We start from the raw sequence: 19,125 nt of genomic DNA, 5'->3' as shown, positions 1-19,125 counted from the left end.
TGTGAGGCAATCAGGGTTAAGTGACTTGCCTGGGGTCACACAGCTAGTAAGTGTCAAGTGTTTAAGGCTGGATTTGATCTCAGGTCCTTCTTACTCCAGGGCCATGTTCTCTATCCACTGTGCCACCTAGCTGTCCTTACATTAATTTTTATGAATTTTTATGGTCTTTATCAGACCATACATTTTAATGTTTCACATTTTGAGTTATATTACCTTATATTCTCATTATACTTTTGCATCATTTTTCCTTCCTCCTCCCATCCATAGATTGCTCCTTCCCTCTTTTTATATCCTACCTTCTTCAATGTTACCATCACCAAGTACTGTGAAAACTTTTGACTGAGCTCTATTTTTTCAGAGGAAACCACACTGGCTATCATATAAAGCACATTGTCTATAGTATTTCTTTATTATCCATAAAAACCAACCATTATGACCTGATGTACAAATCTCTAAAAGCATGAGACAATCACCTGTGTATGTGATGGAATGATTGATTTGATGTTGATGTCAGTCATTTCTGGAGAGAATGAAAATGTTTGAGCTGAAATTGAAAAAGAATGAACAGAAATAAGAAGAACTGGAAATTGAAATCAATAAACTTATTCAGCACATATTTAATGATTGCTTACTATGTCTGAAGTTTTGTAGGGGATATAGGGAAACATAAAATATGGAATTTATTCTCACAAATCTGTCTAGGGAGAAGGAATAAGGGTGCATAAAGCAATTAGAAAACAATTTGGTATGTGTAGAGATAAGTAGTGATGGATAGGTAATGATAGAAAGTAGTTATAGGAAAGAACATGGACCTGGAGCCAGAAAACTTGGGTTCAAATTCTGGCTTTTCTACCTTGAGCAAGCCTGTTGGCCTTTCCAAGCTTCGGTTTTCTCACCTATAAAATGAAGAAGTTGGACAAGATGACCTTGAAGGTCCTTTCCAGTTCTGAATGGTGGAGATCCTAAAATGATAAGTTGTTAAGTACCAGCTTCACAAATGTAATAATTACTTTGTCAGTGCAATAGATCAGAGAAGGGATAAATTAGCATGGGTGAGGGATGTTAGAAAAGGACACAATGGAAACTTGAGCTGAGCCTTAAAGAAGCTGAGTTTCCTCAGTGTGGCCTCATTCTATACTTGCAACAATACTTTCCTCTACTCCAGCTGGATGGATCTACTTCAACTCTAGGAATGAACCTTGTGCATTCCTGCCTATATATCTTTGCTTGAACTATTCCCTTTCCTCCTTGCCCCACCACCACTCTTCATGTCAACTATGAATTCTCTTAAATATTTGTAATCTTGCTCATTCTTTAGGCTTTGGAAAGTTTTTCAACACAGACCATGTAGCTCTCTCCTTCAATAGAATTTCTATTGAACATATTCGCTCTCATTGGGCTCTTAGTATATGGTGCCTCTTATTGTTTGTTTGTTTGTGTGTGTGTGTGTGTGTGTGTGTGAGGTAACTGGGGTTAAGTGATTTGCCCAGGGTCACAAAGCTAGTAAGTGTCAAGTGTCTGAGACCGGATTTGAACTCAGGTTCTCCTGAATTCAGGGCCAGTGCTTTATCCATTGAGCCACCTAGCTGCCCCTTTTGTTTTTGTTTTTTTTCTTATTATTGCTTTTAAGTTTTTTTAATGTTTTTGTCTCTTCAACCATAGATTAAGATCTTTTAGGGCAGGAACAGCAGATATTACTTTGTATTTCCCATTGCCTAGCATGTTATCTGTGAATAACACATTCTCAAAAGCTTGTTGATGGATTAATTTAGCAAGTAATACCATTTCACAAGTCTTATATGTATGTTATATTCTATATCTGAGCTTGAGCTATGGTTCTGCCATTTTTCAATATTTATAATATTTTTCAAATTTATTTCTACACAAATGGCTACTTTGGCTACTATTTCTTCCAGTCCCCTATCAATAACAAGTCATTTATAATCTCTTAAAATATAATCAGTTTCACATTTTATTCAATGACTGATACCTTTTGAATTTTCTCAAAGAAAGTAATAAGTTTATGCATATTAGTAATATGCATTTGCTAATATAGATAATAAGAATAATATGTATGTATATGTCCATCTCTAGAATGCTTCTGTCATTTTCAAGTCTTTGACCTCTCTGAGTCTTTATGCTTCACCCATGTTTTCCAGTTTATTTCTCTCAATCTTCACCTATTCTTACCTTTGCAATGAAGTGACCCAGAACCAAAGTATATGCTGAATTAATTTGGGGGATCTAAAGGCTTTGTTTGTAGAATGTTTCTCCTTCCCCTGCAACAGATATGCAATTACGTTTGTGGTGATTGGTTTTTGTTTTGTTTGTTTTGCAAATGCTTATCATGAGCACTGCAATATATGATACCCAAATGTCCACAGAATGATTTTTCTTATTTCCCTGAGGGCACAATATAACCAACTCTGCCAACACTTTTATTTACCTCTCTGAGGTAATTCATTTCCTCTAGTAGTATATCCAAGAGTAGTTCATTGCAAAAGAACTTCACATTGGGCATACTGGCAGTGAACTTAAAGTTTATAAATGAATCTAAAACCAATATGGTTTGTATCATTCTCTGCCCCATTTTCTGCCACTGTATTACCAGCACTGAAAAAGTAGATGGGGGTTACATGAGGCTGAAGGTAATTTTGTATTTTTATTTGTTTCATTGGTTGCCATTTCCAAAGATTTCTTTATCAAGTGGCCAATGACTGCTGATGAAATCCTTTCTACTTGGTTAGTCTGAGCCTCAGAGAGCAGATAGTCTTTGAAGGTATCATATAGTACTGGAAACTTTTCCAGCATGATAGAACTTGAGAGATATTGAGCCCAGCAAGCTGGCATGGTCTTCAAGAACTAGGGCCACTTACATGGCACAATGAGGAAACAAAATATGACTATGGAAGAAAAAAATTTAAATACATTAAAAATATGTGGTTGTGGTAGTTCAGTTGTTTCTGACTCTTTGTAACCCCATTTGGGGTTTTCTTGGTGAAGATGCTGGAGTGGTTTACCATTCCTTCTCTAGCTCATTTTATAGATGAAGAAACTGAGGCAAAGAGGGAGTGTTAAGTTGCTTGTCCATGATCACACAGGTAGGAAGTATCTGAGGCCATATTTGAACTCAGGTCTTCTTGACTCCAAGCCTGGTACCCTATCCACTGTGCCACCCAAATGCCCCTTAAAAATATTCTAATTAGTATTAGTATGGTATTCTAATTAGTATCTAAAAGTCTTAGTTTCCAAGATAGTGTGTATGCTAATAGATGCTTAATTATTGCCATGAAGACTCTAAGCCATATGATGACTTTCCTCTGACCTGACAAGCAAACAGATTTTTGAAAATTAATTGGGCTCAGTGGAACTTGAGTAGATGAGTGGGCCTTGCCAAACTGGAGAACTGACTTATCTTGGACATTTGTTCCCCAGTCTTACACAGGAAGCAGTGCCATGGCATTTCTTCTTTATTTTGAGTCAAGGTTGTACTTGTTTTTGGCTTTACTTCTACATTCTACTCAGGGCAGATGCTGGTTGCATTGAACAAATTGGAAATGGCAGAAAGCTCCTGGCATCCTCCATCAAACACACTCAGACCTGGCAAAATGAAGAAGCAAGCAAAGTTCACCTTTGACAGTCTCTTGTGTCCTCTCAGGGCCTCTGACCATCTGGGTCTTCTCTATTATTCAATGGCCTCATATTTCCTTTGTATGTGGAACACTCTCCACTGAAGAACCCCATTAGCCATGACTTGGAGGTCCTTGATGTCATCCCTTCCATAAAATGTACCCTACCCATATCCCAGATGCTTAGGGTTCTGACAAGTGACCTGACCCAATATGGTAAACTGATTTTCACCAAGGATATTAATAGCAAAAATTAGCTGCTATCTCTACAATTGGAGCCTATTCTACCTTACTAGACCTACTTCTCACTACTTCCCTAAAATGTTAATAATTACAATTTCTTACACTTATATTGATTTGCAAAGAATAAAGTGCAGCAATCTACATACTATACAACACTGCCTCTACCTGCCCCAGATAGTCAGACCTTTACCAAAAGCCTTTTTGGACTGGGGAACAATGGCTCCAGAGGAAAGGAGCTATGAGAACATGTGACAGAGGCAAAGTACAATAGCTGAATGAAAGGCCCTGGCAAAATGGGGAAAATTGTGGACCATGAGGCATTTCCTGGGTAGGGCAAATTTAGTTTTTAGATTCTTGGTATTATAGAGGCAGCATGAGGGCAGTGGGCATTTTTTTCAGTTGGTACTAGAAGGAATTAAAAGGGTTCCAAAAAAAAAGGAATGATCTAAGGGATCTTCCCCCACTTCCCAGTTTTGCCTAGGTCTGGCCTTGTGTGAGTGTTTGATGAAGGAAGAATTTTCAATATAACTAGGGCCTTCAGATTGACACCACTTACAGTCAGTCAATTCACTTTCAAGGGAAAAAATGAAAATGTTAGTGGATTGAAAAATATGTTGATACTAAGAATGAAGTTCTGAGGGGAGGGGAGTTCCAGGCAAATTACTAAGCAACTTTCACAGTTTGGCCTTCTGTTGCTCTGTATGTACACAACTGTAATTATTTCATAAATGGCTGACAGGACTAGGAAACCATTGACTGGTATACATGGCAAGACCCCGTTTATATAAAAAAGTTCAACCTAATGTTATTTTCTTGAACAACTTTTGCAATAGGAATCCTGGAGGGATAGAATAGTGTGGTCTTTTTTTTTTTTTTAAAGAAATTCTTTTGTTGTAAACAACCTATTCAGTGATATCGAAGGATTACTGTCTGGGGCTTCTAAATTACAAAAAGTCAATTGCTAGCAATAATAAATCCTTGGTGGTTACAGAAGAACCACAGTGTTGAGAACTAGAAATTGAGGTGTTACTTGTGTGAGCTGTAAACACCTTGAACTTGGAGGGATACTGGGAATCATCTTGGTGACTGGGGTTCTGCTTTATGATTTGAAAATAAATTGAGGGGGCAACTAGGTAGCACAGGAGGCAGTTGGGTGGCACAGTGGATAAAGTACTGGCCCTGGATTCAGGAGGACCTGAGTTCAAATCTGACCTCAGACACTTGACACTTACTAGCTGTGTGACCCTGGCCAAGTCACTTAATCCTCTTTGCTCCCCTACCCTGCAGGGGAAAAAAATTGAAATGGTAAATGCTTCTCAGAAAAATGTTACTGGAAAAAAAAAATCTCTCTCCACCTTTTCTCTTTTTCCTCTTGCCTTACCAGATCTGCTCTGGTTTTCCAAGAACAGACAGGAGACTGTAGTCTGGCTATAATAACCCTTTTCAGGAGCCTCTGCTTGCCATTGGTGTATCTCTGATAATCACTTGCTTATAACTTAATAATGTTGCCCTTGAGGGTGAATTTTCTCATGCAGAGTCTCAGTTCATCTGTGATTTACATTTTTTAACTTGAAAAGTCTAACATTCTGTAGCAGTCTTTGAATTGAGTGAATCTTAAAAACCCATTAGGATTTATTTACAATTACTTTTTAGAAAACTTTCCTTCTCTTCCCTTTGAATCTCTCTCCCTCTCTCTTCTTCTCCCTCCCTCCCTCCCTCCCTCCCTCCTCCTCCTCCTCCTTCTCCTTCTTCTTCTTCTTCTTCTTCTTCTTCTTCTTCTTCTTCTTCTTCTTCTTCTTCTTCTTCTTCTTCTTCTTCTTCTTCTTCTTCTTTTCTCTCTCTCTCTCTCTCTCTCTCTCTCTCTCTCTCTCTCTCTCTCTCTCTCTCTCATCAGATCAACTTTCCTTTACAGAAAATAACCAACGGTTCCTGGAACGTTGCTGTCTGAAGCTTTAGTGTTTATTCTGTTTTCTAATCACACCAGAGCTATAGACTGCTAATTATTTGGCAGGTTTATAGTGCTAGAAGAAAGAAGAGTACCAAGAGATGGTGATGACCTACATTAAAGAAGAAGATATTTCTGAGAAACTTGTTGGGCTTTTCCACGATGGAAATTAAGTTACAGTATTTGGAACTTTTGACTAGATTCTTAGTACAGGATCTAACATTTCCAAAGCAGTGACTGAAAAGAGTGAACTTTACCTTATTCCTTTTGACGTTTCCTTTAAGCACCACAGAAAAGTGTTGGGTTAGGTACAGATTAGGAGTACAACTGAGCAGCTGCCTTTTGAGACCTTCAACTACTTCTGTGGCCTTCCAGTTTTGCCATATCTCCATAAAACAGCCCTAAATGTATATCTATTAGACCATAGTTCTCCACAGGCTATAGTGGTTAATTCATTCACTTTCAAAAAAAGCTTTGAAGATACTAAGGGTTTCTGCTGTTCACTCTACTTTTAAAATTTCTTAATTTAATTTCATTTTACAGACATTCCCTTAGGCCTTAGCATTTATAGCTTCGGATATTTTTAGTAGGTAGAGCACCCTTTCTTTCCAAAGGAGTCCTCACCTTGCTTTATCAATTTATGTAGATTTTTTTTTCCTTTTCCCTCTAATTAATCCAATGAGATAATTCTACTTATTTTGCCCCAACCCTTTAGTTGTTTCATTTGCCTTTGGAAATAAAACCTTCTATTTGGTTGAGTTCTTTTTGGAAATTGGGAGGCGAAGGAAGTAAGGGGGGAAGTTAGCCTCTCATTTTCAACATCATTGATTGGTTATTCACATGAGTAGATTTTCCAGATAATTTCAGCTTACACATTCAAGTTCCAATAATTTTACATACATTTTACAATTCCCTGATCCCTTAAATAAGAAATCCTGAATATAATTTAACCTTTTCTTATCTATGATTTTCTTTTAAAATTCTTTTTTGGCTTAAGTATTATCATATTTGGCACAAAAAAGGAATTTGGTAGATTGTTTCCTTTCTCAGTTTTTGTAAACAATTTGTGCAGAGTACCTGGCACATAGTGATTAAAAAATTCTTATTGATTGATAGTATGTTTATTTGATATTTTATAAAGTTCACCTATAAATCTTTCTGGATAGGAATAAAGTTTTCATTTTTTATTTGGGACTAGATTTATGGTTCAACTTCATTTTGTGGAATTTAATTATTTAAGATCTCTTCATATTTTGTTACTTTGAATATTTTATGTTTGTAGATATGCCTCCATTTGTTTTAAATTTTCAGTTTTTGGTGCCATATTATTGTGTATGATAGTTTCTAATAATTATTTTTCTTTTCTTTTATGATTTCTGCTTTGTGTGTGTATATATATGTGTATATATATATATATATATGTATGTATGTGTATATATATATATATATATGTATGTATGTGTATATATATATATATATATATATATATATATATATATATATATATATATATATATATATATATATATTTAGTGAGGCAATTGGGGTTAAGTGACTTGCCCAGTGTCACATAGCTAGTAAGTGTTAAGTGTCTGAGGCCGAATTTGAACTCAGGTCCTCCTGACTCCAGGGGCCAGTACTCTATCCACTGTGCCACCTAGCTGCCCCGTATATATTTTTAAATGATCATTTGATTTTCTCCCTCTCTTTCTTTTAATGAGGTTAACCAAAGAGTTATCAATTTTATTGGCTTTTTCAAAGAACTGGATTTTAGTTTTGTTTATGGAGTCTATTGTATCTTTTTTTTCCATTTTATGTAGTTCTCTCATTTTCAAAATTTCTTCTTTATGCTTATTTTGTTTTTTAAATTTTCTAATCATCTAAATTATAGACTCAAATCATTAAGCTCTTTTTCTATCTTCAATATATGTTCTCTGATATGTTTCTTCTTATGACTCAATTACTTATATTCAAGAAGTAAATATATGTTGTCTCATTTCTGTCATTTTTATTTACTTGTTAATTGTGTCTTTGCTTTATTCTTTAACCCTATCATTTTTCAGGATGCCATTAAGTCATCATTTCATTCTATATATTTTTCTCATGTTCCTTTTAATAATTACTATTAATAGTTTGTAATGTTCTATAAGGGATGTGTATTATACTTCTGTTTTTAATATTTATAATTTTTCAGTGACAGTTAACCTTTACTTAATAACAATAATAATAATTTACATAGTGCTTTAAGGTTTGAAAAACACTTTCAATCTATAATCTAATTTGAGCCTCATAATAACAACATGAAGAAAATACTATAGATATTATTATCCCTGTTTTACACATGAGGAAATTGAAGCTCAGAGAGAACAAATGACTTGACCATGGTCATTCATTTAATAAAGTGTCAGAGATGGAATTTAAACACAGTTTTTCATAATTAAAAGTTTAGCTTTCTATACAGTGTGCCAAAAGGCATTTCTCTCTTTCTCTCTTTGTGTCTCTGTCTCTGTCTCTGTGTGTATGTCTCTCTGTCTCTCTCTCTATCTCTCATGTATCAGGTCCATTGTTATGAAGGAGGACCTAAAAAGTAAAATAAAAAATTTAAAGAAAGGAGATTTGGGAATGGGTGGGGAGGAAAATGTTTTTACTCGGAGTCTAGAAATCAGAGACTGGCCCTTATGACCTTACAGTAATAAAATATAAATTGCTCCACTAAACATAGGTCCTACACCCAAAGTAGGTCTACATCAGTTGCCTACATGAGGCTGACCTTCCTAATCAGCAAAATATACTAGCAGTGAGTTCCTTTTCTTTTCTTTCTCTTTTTAAAAATAATAAACATTTTTATATATAGTTTTGAGTTCCAAATTTTATTCCTTCTCCCCCCATCCCAGGCAGTAAGCAATGAGATGTGGCTTATACATGTGCAATTATGTAAAACATTACCATACTGGTCATTTTGTATAAGAAAACTTGAATAAGAAAAATTGAAAGAAAGTGGAAAAGAACATGCTTCAGTCTGTGTTCAATCAGTATCAGTGCTTTCTTTAGGTATGGATAGTATGCTTCATTGATAGTCCTTTGGGATTGTCTTACATAATTATATTGCTGAGAATTATTAAGTCATTTACAATTCTTCATCAAACAATATTGCTATCTCTGTGCACAATGTTCGCTTGGTTTTGCTCACTTCACTATACATCAGTTCATGCAAGACTTTCCAGGCCTTTCTAAAATGGTTGTCCTTTCAATGATTTTACCATTACTGCTCTTAGATGTTGCCTGATTTTATTCATGCTGCCTATTCTGCTTCCCTTTGTGACTAAGGATACATAATTATAGAATGACCTGCCAGGGTTAGAATCTATTCTATGGTCACAGAACAGAGCAAAACTGTTGGTCCTTGGAGAAGATGTGGGAAAATTGGAAGACTAATGCACTGTTGGTGGAGCTGTGAAGTGATCCAAACATTTTGGAGAGCAATTTGGAACCATGCTCAAAAGACTTTAAAACTGTGCATATCCTTTGACCCAGCAATACCACTACTAGTTCTATATCCCAAAGAGATCATAAAAATGGGGAAAAGGACCCACATGTACAAAAATATTCATAGCTGCTCTTTTTGTGGTAGCAAAGAATTGTAAATTGAGGGGATTCCCATCAGTTGGGAAATGGATAAACAAGTTTTGGTATATGAATGTAATGGAATACTATTGTGCTATAAGAAATGATAAGCAGATGGATTTCAGAAAAACCTGGAAAGACTTATGTGAATTGATGCTGAGTGAAATGAGTAGAACCAAGAGAACACTGTACACAGTATCAACAAATATTTTGTGATGATCAACTGTGATAGACTTAACTCTTCTCAGCAATGCAATGATGCAAGAAAATGCCAAAAGACTTATGATGAAAAATGCTTTCCACATTCAGAAAAAAACTATGTAGTCTGAATGCAGAATGAAGCATACTATTTAAAAAAACAAAACAAACCAAACTAAGTAACTGGTCCTTGTGGAAGCCAAAGACAATACCTTGGTGTCATAAACATTATTCTCCAATTGTCTGAACTAAACTGCCATGACCAAAGCATATAGCTTGGAGCCATTTAATCACATTTCTTAACAGACTATGCTTAAATGTGATATCAGTTGGGATTAGGAAAGACCATGGACAGTTAGACTGAATAATTTCTGGGATTGTAGAAGAGGTTGAGAATTATTACCTTTCCTACTTTGACAAAGATTGAGAGGAGGTGAAAACTGGAGAACATTCTCATTAACACCCTTTGCATGGAGAAGTGGGAAATGTCTTCTGAATATCACTTATTACATAAGTGCCACAATGCACTCACATACTGGAAAGTTACAAAACAGACCTGTGAATTCAAAGAAGGAGAAAAGACTCAGGTAAAGCACAAAAGGCGACATCTATTCAAAACAATCCACCAGGCTGACCTAAGATTTTTAGTGGTATCCTCCCTCTTGTCCTTTATAGGTCAGTTACCATCTATCCTTTTATCCCACCACAGTATCTCCCTTTCCCTACTTTCCTTTGCTTCCTTAGAGATCATTAGAGTATAAAAAGAAAATAAGGTAAATTTGAATGTGTCAGAGAAGCATAGATAAGATCATGCATCTAGAAAAGAAATAAGAGATAATCCATTGTTATCCCCTCCTTTGATCAAATAAGGAAAGTATGCCCCAGTGAGGTATTGATTTTCTTCCTGATCTGATTTCAAATCTGGTGCCCATTCCACTGGACCATGAGACCTCTCCTATTCTTGGTAGTATATTGCTTGTGTTTATTTTCCCCTCTGCTCTGAGCTACAAAATTTTCTATTGTTATTATATTTCTCCATAGCACACAACTTAGTTGCACTAAACATTGCTGCACCTTAATTTCTCTTTAATCATTTCTTGTGTCTTTTCTCCCAATGAGGTTATAAGTACCTTGAGGTCAAGGAACTTTTTCTGTGTTTTATATTTTATTGTTTCCCCCATAGCACCCAGAACAAGGCTAAACAAATAGGAAATGTAGAATAACTATTGATTAAAGCTTACCTAAAGAGACTTCAGGAAATTGCTCTTTTTGAGAAATGTCTACCTTAACAACATTTCTCCAGAGTTTGTCCAGGCTATTTAACTCAGTTAGGGTATAGGGCTTAGGCTGTCAACCCTGGGGATCTGAACCATGCGTGGGTTAGTTAGCTTTATCCAGAACAAAACTCTATTCTTTGGGCACAATTAACTCTATTATTACAAATTTTGCAAATGGCATCCATCAGTCACAATAGGAACCAGGCAAGAGAATGTGAATGACTTTGGGTAAATTTATGCCTATCACTAGTGTCCTAGGAGTTTCCCACACAGAATTCCATGAGATCAAAACTCACATTACTCAGGTTCATTCACCTCTTCTATACTAAGAACCACCCCCCCCAAAAAAAAAAAACAAAGATGAAAAAAAAAACCCAAGTACTTCAGGAATACGTGCCCTCTTGATGGTGGATCCATATGTTAGATGACTTAGAACAGGCAGAGTATCATAGTGAAAAGAGCATTGTACTCGGGGCCAGAATAATTGGGTTTAATCTAGCTGGCCTTTAGTAACTTTGTGACTATGGGCAAGTCACTTTGTTTTTCTGACCTTTGTTTTCCTCATCTGTAAATTGGGGATAATAACACTAGCACAACCTATTCATACTTTGTGTGTGTGTGTGTGTGTGTGTGTGTGTGTGTGTGTGAAACAAATGTTTTGAAAACAATAAAGTGCTATAAAACAGGATCTAACTTCTTCCAAGCAAAAACATTTTAATGGGCTAACTCATTAACTCTGCAGATTTTGTTGTCCTGAAGAAGTAACCTCTCCTTTCTTGCTGCATTTCATAGTCTCCCAATTCGCATGCAGGTCTAAACTGGGCTTATCATTTAGGATGAATGAAGCAGGTATTCAGCTAGCTTTGGGTCCTATATCAGGCCAATGAGTGCATAAAAATCATAGGCATCAATAAAAATAGTGTTATTTATTTAAAGTGGCCACTGAGCAGGCTCCAAATTGCTATTATCTAGAGCTTCATTGGCCTAAATACAAGCATTTGTGAGCCTGTCAGTTGCTGGCTCCAGACATGCTTTGGGATAGAATCTTGTAGCTTTGGGAGTTCTGATTTGTGGAATGCTTAGCACTGTTCTGAGCCATTAGCAACTCCTATGAAGGACTTCTGTATATAACTCTTCCCAGAACAAAACCCCCATGGCGGTGAGTAGGAGGCTCTGTGATATGAGCCAAGGGCTCTTCTGGGTTAGGGACTGTACAAATATTGTGGAGTCATCCATCACTGCTGCAAAAAAGCATTGCCCTCCTGTAAGAAAGGCTTCTTAATATTTCCAGGGGTAGAATTAGAAGGAAAAGTCTCTTGTGGAATTTGAGGCTAGAACTGCTATGAGAGCATTCAGTTCACTTGTGAGATATATCAATGTCAAAAACTAACTATTGTCTTATCTGTCCTCAGTATAAGTGGCAAAGCACCACTGAGATTTTGGGGAAGGAATTTACCTCATGGAAGGCAAACAAAAGGAAAACTCTTATAGCAGATGGCAGTCTGTGTCTCTCTAATGACTTCCTGTTTAGACAGACAGACAGCAAAATCCCAGTGTTCTGTACATATTGAAAACATCTCTTCCACTGTATCAGTGCACTGTACAATATTCTGATGACTTGAAAGAATTCATGCAGAATCAACAACAAGTATTTATCCAGTGATTCATGAATAAAGGGCTCTGTCCAAACAAATAGAATATGATATAATGTAGGATAAATGGGTAGGAGATGTGCAAAGCCTCATGTGACATCTAAGAGAGAGCAGGAGGTCATTATTAACTGGAGTGGTAAAAAGGCTCCCTACTGGAGGTGACATCTGATTTAGATTTTAAAGGATAGGTAGGAATAACAAATACAAGAGCCAGGAGGGAAGAGAGGACTGATTAGCTCCCATATTGTCTTTCTTATCCCCAGAGTCATCAAATCCCTGATTAGGCAGAATCTGTAAATAACCAAGCATATGCAAAATACATATACAACAGATAAAAGGTAATCTTAGATGCGGAGGCTACCACTAGCAAAGGCCTCCTGCAGATGGTATTATTTGAGCTTACTTCTGAAGGAAGCCCAGATTAAGAGGCAGAGGTGAAGAGGAAGTATATTCTTGACCTAGTGGGCAGACAGGGCAAAAGGCACAGGAGTGAGAAATGGGACATCAAGCTCAAGGGACAGTCAATGGGCCAGTATGAATGAGCTATAGAGTGTATAACATACAAATATACAAGCACATATGTGTGTTACAGGTTTGTATGTTTATTATGTATGGGTATAATTAACCTAGAGTCACACTTCATATCTAGAGAAGAACCTCTTTGATCTTGGGCAACATAACAAACTATCATATGACCAGAGCATGTCCTAGGGATCATGGGCCCACTGCAGCATGCATTGCCTTCAAAGGAAAAAAAAACTGCACCACAATGCTCCTTTGGGAATAAATATTCTGCCAGATTGGCTTGAAAATTAGCCCCATCGTATCCTCAATGGTTTCTAGGCCATGAGAAAAAATTTTTCTTGTCTTTGATGGAGTCAGGTATATGCCTTGTCCCTGGGAGGAAATCATGCCAGTTTGGAGGGTTCTTATGTAAGGATCCAGCAGATGGTTTCAGGGTTGGCATCTGGATGGGGTCATCTCTCAGGAAGTCTTGGCTGAGTCTCTTTATCTAGCTTGCCTATATTTCTTCACTTCTTCACTCAATAGCCTTTTTCTGATGACTTTTTCTGCTGTCTTAGCAAATACAGTCCCTCTCCTGTATAGTACCTGCCAGAAACTTGGGCAAACTGGGCAAACCACCAGAGGTGGCCTTACACTCATTTGGCAACACCTCCTTGGGAGGCAGAGAGGTCTAGTCAAAAGAGCTTTGCCAAGGAATCCAAAGCTCTGGTCTTCTGCCAGAAGTTCTGACTCTGCTTAGTACTAGCTAGTTAACCTCAAACAAGGTGCTTTATCTCTCTGAGACCATTTCCCCATTTGTTAGAATCTGTTTCTTGCTCTGCCTTCCTTATAGGCTTATTGTGAGAAGCAAATAAGAGAGTGGTTGCCAAAATTCTTTTGAAAGGTTAGAACCTTAAGGACATAGGGAAGAACTCTATCCCCACCTCTGCTGGATGAACTCTGCAGTTCCTTGGCCAGAGCAAATCCTTTTGTTCTACACGGAGATTTTAAATACAGAAACCCAGAGGAGAAATGACAAAATCACAAGTTCACTGGAAAATGCATTGAAAGGTCTAAAGCAAACATGAAGATGGAAGAGCCATCAAGTATTTGAAAGACTCTCATATACTTGGAGGCTGTTAGGTGACAAAGTGGATAGAGTACTGGACCCAGAGTATGGAAAATCTGAGTTTGAATTTTGCCTCAGATAATTATTAGTTGTGTGACCCTGAGCAACAAGGTTTTTCACCTTCTATCTGCCTCAGTTTCCTCATCTATAAAATGGAAATAATAATGGCACCTCCCTTACTGGGTTATTGTGAAGATCAAGTGACTTAACATATGTAAACTACTTTGTAAATCTTAAATCGCTATATAAATGCTATATATTGTCATTGTTATGGTTGTTACCATTGTTGCTATTATCAGTAGTAGTAGTAATAGTCGTGATGGTGGTGAGAGAAGCAGCAGCAGTAGTAGCAATAGTAACAGTAGTAGCAGCACTAGCAGTAGTAGCAGCAGCAGCGGGAGTATTAAAGTAGTAGTCATAATCATAGTCGTAGTAGTCTTAGTAGTTGTCATCATAGCCATTGTAGTAGTAGTAGTAATAGTATGGATTAAACTTGGGTGAAAATTGTAGAAAGGAAGATTTCAGTTTGATTTTAAGAAGTAAAAGCAACTTTTTTCCTGTTTAGTATTTTATTTTACAAATTATATGTAAAAATAATTTTGACATCAATTTTTTAAAACTTTGTGTTCCAATTTTTCTTCCTCCCTCCCATCCTACCCCCACCCCAAAGAAGTCAAGCAATTCAATGTAAGTTATACATGAGGAGTCATGGAAAACATCTCCACATTAAACCAGGTTGTGAGAGAAAACAGACAAAAACAAAACTTCAGATTAAGGAACTATCAAAAAAATTATGCTTCAATCTGTTTTCAGATACCATCAGTTCTTTCTCTGTAGATGGATTGCAATTTTCATAAGTCCTTCAGAGTTATATTGGATCATTGCATTGCTGAAAATAACCACATCCTTCTCAGCAGATCATCTTATATTATTACTAATCTTTTGTATGCAATACATTTCACTCTGCTTCAGTTCATGGAAGTCATTCCGGGTTTTTCTGATAGCATCCTTTTCACCATAATCTTCATATAGTACCTTAAACTTGACAAAAAAATTTCTTCACAATAGCCCAACAAAGTAGGTACCATACGTTTTGCCATCATAATCAGTCATCATAATTATTTACTTCCATCCTATTCCCTTCCCATGATATTCATTCTATTTTATATCTTCTTTTACCCTATTCCTCCTCAAAAGTGTTTTACTTAGGAGTAACCCCTCCCCTGGTCTGCCCTCACTTTTTTCACCTTTCCGTCTTTATACTCTTCCCTTCCTACTTCCCTGCAGGGTTAGATAGATTACTCCTCCCAATTGGTTGTGTATATTATTCCCTCCTTGAGCCAACTCTGATGAGATTAAGATCTTTGAGCTAATTCTGTATTCTAAATTTTCTTCTTCCCTCCTTCCTCAATCCTCCCTATGAAATCAAGCATTTCAATATGTCATATATGTGCAGTTATGCAGGACACCTTTACCTTCCTTAAAAGTGTTTTGCTTTTTACTGTTCCCTCTCAAAATCTGCCCTTCCTTACTTCCCCTCTTCTCCCCCACCCTTATCTCTTTCCCCACCTACTTTCCCTCAGGGAAAATATATTATTATACACACTTGAGTATGTATGTTATTCCCTCTTTGAGGTAATTCTGATGATAGTAAGGTTCACTCACTCCCTCACTCCTTCCCCCTCTTCCCCTCCCCTCCATAAGCTTTTTCTTGTTTCTTTTATGTGAGCTATTTTTCCCCAGTCTACCTCTCCCTTTCCCTTTCTTCCAGTGCATTCCTATTATCCCTTAACTTTATTTTAAAGATGTCATCATGGCTTAGCTAGGTGGCACAGTAGACAAAGTATCAGCCGTGGACCCAGGAGGCCCTGAGCCCAAGTCTGGCCCTAGACATAAGCCACTCCACCCTCCGTGCCCCACAAAAAACAAGGATAAATAAAAAATGCTTTACAGATATCATCCCTTCATAATCAGTTCAGACCTGTGTCCTCTGTCTAAGTGTATTCCTTTCAGCTGCCCTAATACTGAGAAAGTTCTTATGAGTTAGAATTATTATCTTTCTATGTAGGAATGTAAACAGTTTAATCTTTTAATATCCCTCATGATTTATTTTTCCTGTTTACCTTTTTTATGCTTCTCTAGGGTCTTGTATTTGAAAGCCAAATTTTCTATTCAGTTCTGGTCTTTTCATCACAAATGACTGAAAGTCATCTTTTTCACTGGAGTCCTATTTTCCCCCCTGAAAGATTATACTCAGTTTTGCTGGGTATGTGATTCTTGGCTATAGTCCCAGTTCCTTTGACCTCTGGAATATCATATTCCCTGCCCTCTGGTCCTTTAATGTAGATGCTGCTAGATCTTGTGTTATCTTTACTGTAGCTCCACATATTTGAATTCCTTTTTTCTAGATGCTTGCAATATTTTCTCCTTGACATGGTATCTCTGTAATTTGGCTATAATATTCCTGGAGGTTTTCCTTTTGGTATCTCTTTCAAGGGGTGATCAGTGGATTCTTTCAATTTCTGTTTTACCTTCTGCTTCTAGAATATCAGGACAATTTTCCCTGACAATTTCTTGGAAGATGCTGTCTAAACTCTTTATTTTGGTTATGGTTTTCAGGTAGTCCAATGATTTTCAAATTATCTCTCCTGAATCTGTTTTCCAGGTCAGCTGTTTTTCCAAGGAGATATTTCAACTTGCTCTCGAGTTTTTATTCATTTAGATTTGCTTTACTGTGTCTTGGTTTCTCATAAGGTCATTAGCTTCTATTTGTTCAATACTAATTCTTAGGCAACTATTTTCTTCTGAGAGCTTTTGTATCTCCTTTTCCATTTGACTTTTCAAACTGTTGAGTTTTTTTCTCATGACTCTCCAGCATCACTCTCATTTCTCTTTCCATTCTTTCCTCCACCTCTCTAAATCTTCCTTCTATCTCTTCCACTTTCTGTTCGAAGTCCCTTTTGAGTGCTTCCATGGCCTGAAATCAATTCATATCTTTCTTGGAAGCTTTGGATATAGGGACCCTGAGTTGTTATACTCTTCTGAGGGTGCACCTTGATCTTCCTTGTCACTAAAATAACTTTGTATAGTTCTCAACTTTCTTTGCTTGCTCATCTTGCTTCTTTTACTTGACTTTTAACTCCCTCTTACAGTGGGGCCCTACTTCCAAGCTATACTGTCCCAAGATTCAGAGGGTCCAGGTGTTTTGGTTTGAGGAAGGGCAGGTTTTTCTCTTGCCTGGCCTGTTTGCTAGTCTGAAGATAGCCTCAAGTCAATCTAATTAACCATCCATCAGAACTTTGTGTGCTGTGGTGGCTCTTAGTTCTGATGAGCTTGTTCTCCTTCCCCACCTGGGCCTCCCCCTACTTAATATTTCTTCCTGGTTCCTTACTGGGGTGGGATAACTGAATTCCTCTTTAGGTTCCACAGATACCCCTGTATTTTCCACCACCCCCGCAGCCAGCTGTTCAGCCCTCTCCCCTCACCATAAGCTTAGTTCCAAAAGATGCTGGAGCTGCAGCTGATTTGGAGGCTGGGGGGTGGGGCAGGGATTTCTCTGGTGTAGCCTGCCTGGGGACTGTGCTGGCACAATTGTGGGGTTGGACTCTGTTTGAAGCCTAGCATGGCCATCTTTGGTTGGAAAAATAATCTCAGCCTATCTTTTTGTGGGTTTTGCTGCTCCAGGGGTTGTTTTATGGCTGTTTTGGGGGTAATTATGTCAAGAGCTCTGTGCATTTAATGTCTTTGCTCCACCATCTTGGCTCTGCCCCACCCCCGTCAAAAACAACTTCTTAATAATGAAAACTCCCTCAAATTGAAATGTGTAGCCTCAGGTGGTGGTGGGTTCCTCTTCACTAGAGGGATTGAAGTAAAAGTTTTATGACTGTTGGCCAAGTATTTTGCAGAAGATTCTTGTATAGGCAGCTATTGAATTAGATAACCTCTGACATCTGCTTCAATTCTAAATTGCATGATAAATTACTTCCTTGATATTAGATTCCAATCAGGGGGAAAAGGAGAGAAAGCTTGAAGTTACTAGACATGTAAAGGATACAGAAAGGAAGTAACCAGTAGAGGATAAGAGATGAAGATGCATCCTTAGAAAGAAAGGATAACTTCTAGAACAAGGTCCTCAGGGAGATAAAGGAGAATGTGGTCAAAGAAACAGGATAAGCCTTAGTGAGAAACAGGCATACCTCTTCTTTGAAGAAAGGGATGGAGAAAGTGGAGTGTGGTGATGCTAAGAAATTTCAAGGAATAAAGAAGAGCTGAGAGAGCTTAATATGTTATATAAATACAACTTGTTACTATTGTCTTTCTCAAGAGCAGTCATCATACATCTTATGTGATTCATAGGATTAACTATAATCATGGAGAGGTTAAAAAATATCCAGTGCCTTCAAATATTATAGTATTGCTCGAATTATATAAGGATGAAATGTTACTTCCAGTAAAATGGTGAAGTAATATTCTACTATCAAAGTTATTTCATTATTAATATGATAATAATCTAATATCTCTGGTTCTCTTTATTATCTCTATATAAAAAGAGCATTTTAAATGTTTACAAAAGGGGTACATGTAGAATAGCACTACAAGTTGGAAATGCTTACTTATGTGAAGAAATTCAGGAACTAGAAGAGGGAAACATGGGAAATAACATTTGTGTGAAAATTAATGGAAAGAGAGAAGCAATTTTGTCAATGGAATGTACTACAGACTACCGAGACAGAAAGAAATAAATGAAAAGATCAGAAATCTATCTTAGCAGCATAATGTTGTAATCATGGGGGGCTTTGATTATTTAGCTCTCTGTGGGAGCTTCTCTGGCAAAAGAAGAAGAATAGCTAATAATGTCTTCACTCTGCTTAATAATCAAATAATCCTTCAAAAGGTGGAGGGACCAACAAGGAGAAATTCTATA

Source organism: Dromiciops gliroides, chromosome 2 (genome assembly GCF_019393635.1).
Source record: "Dromiciops gliroides isolate mDroGli1 chromosome 2, mDroGli1.pri, whole genome shotgun sequence".
Lineage (NCBI taxonomy): Eukaryota > Metazoa > Chordata > Mammalia > Microbiotheria > Microbiotheriidae > Dromiciops > Dromiciops gliroides.
This window is presented reverse-complemented; position numbering follows the sequence as displayed.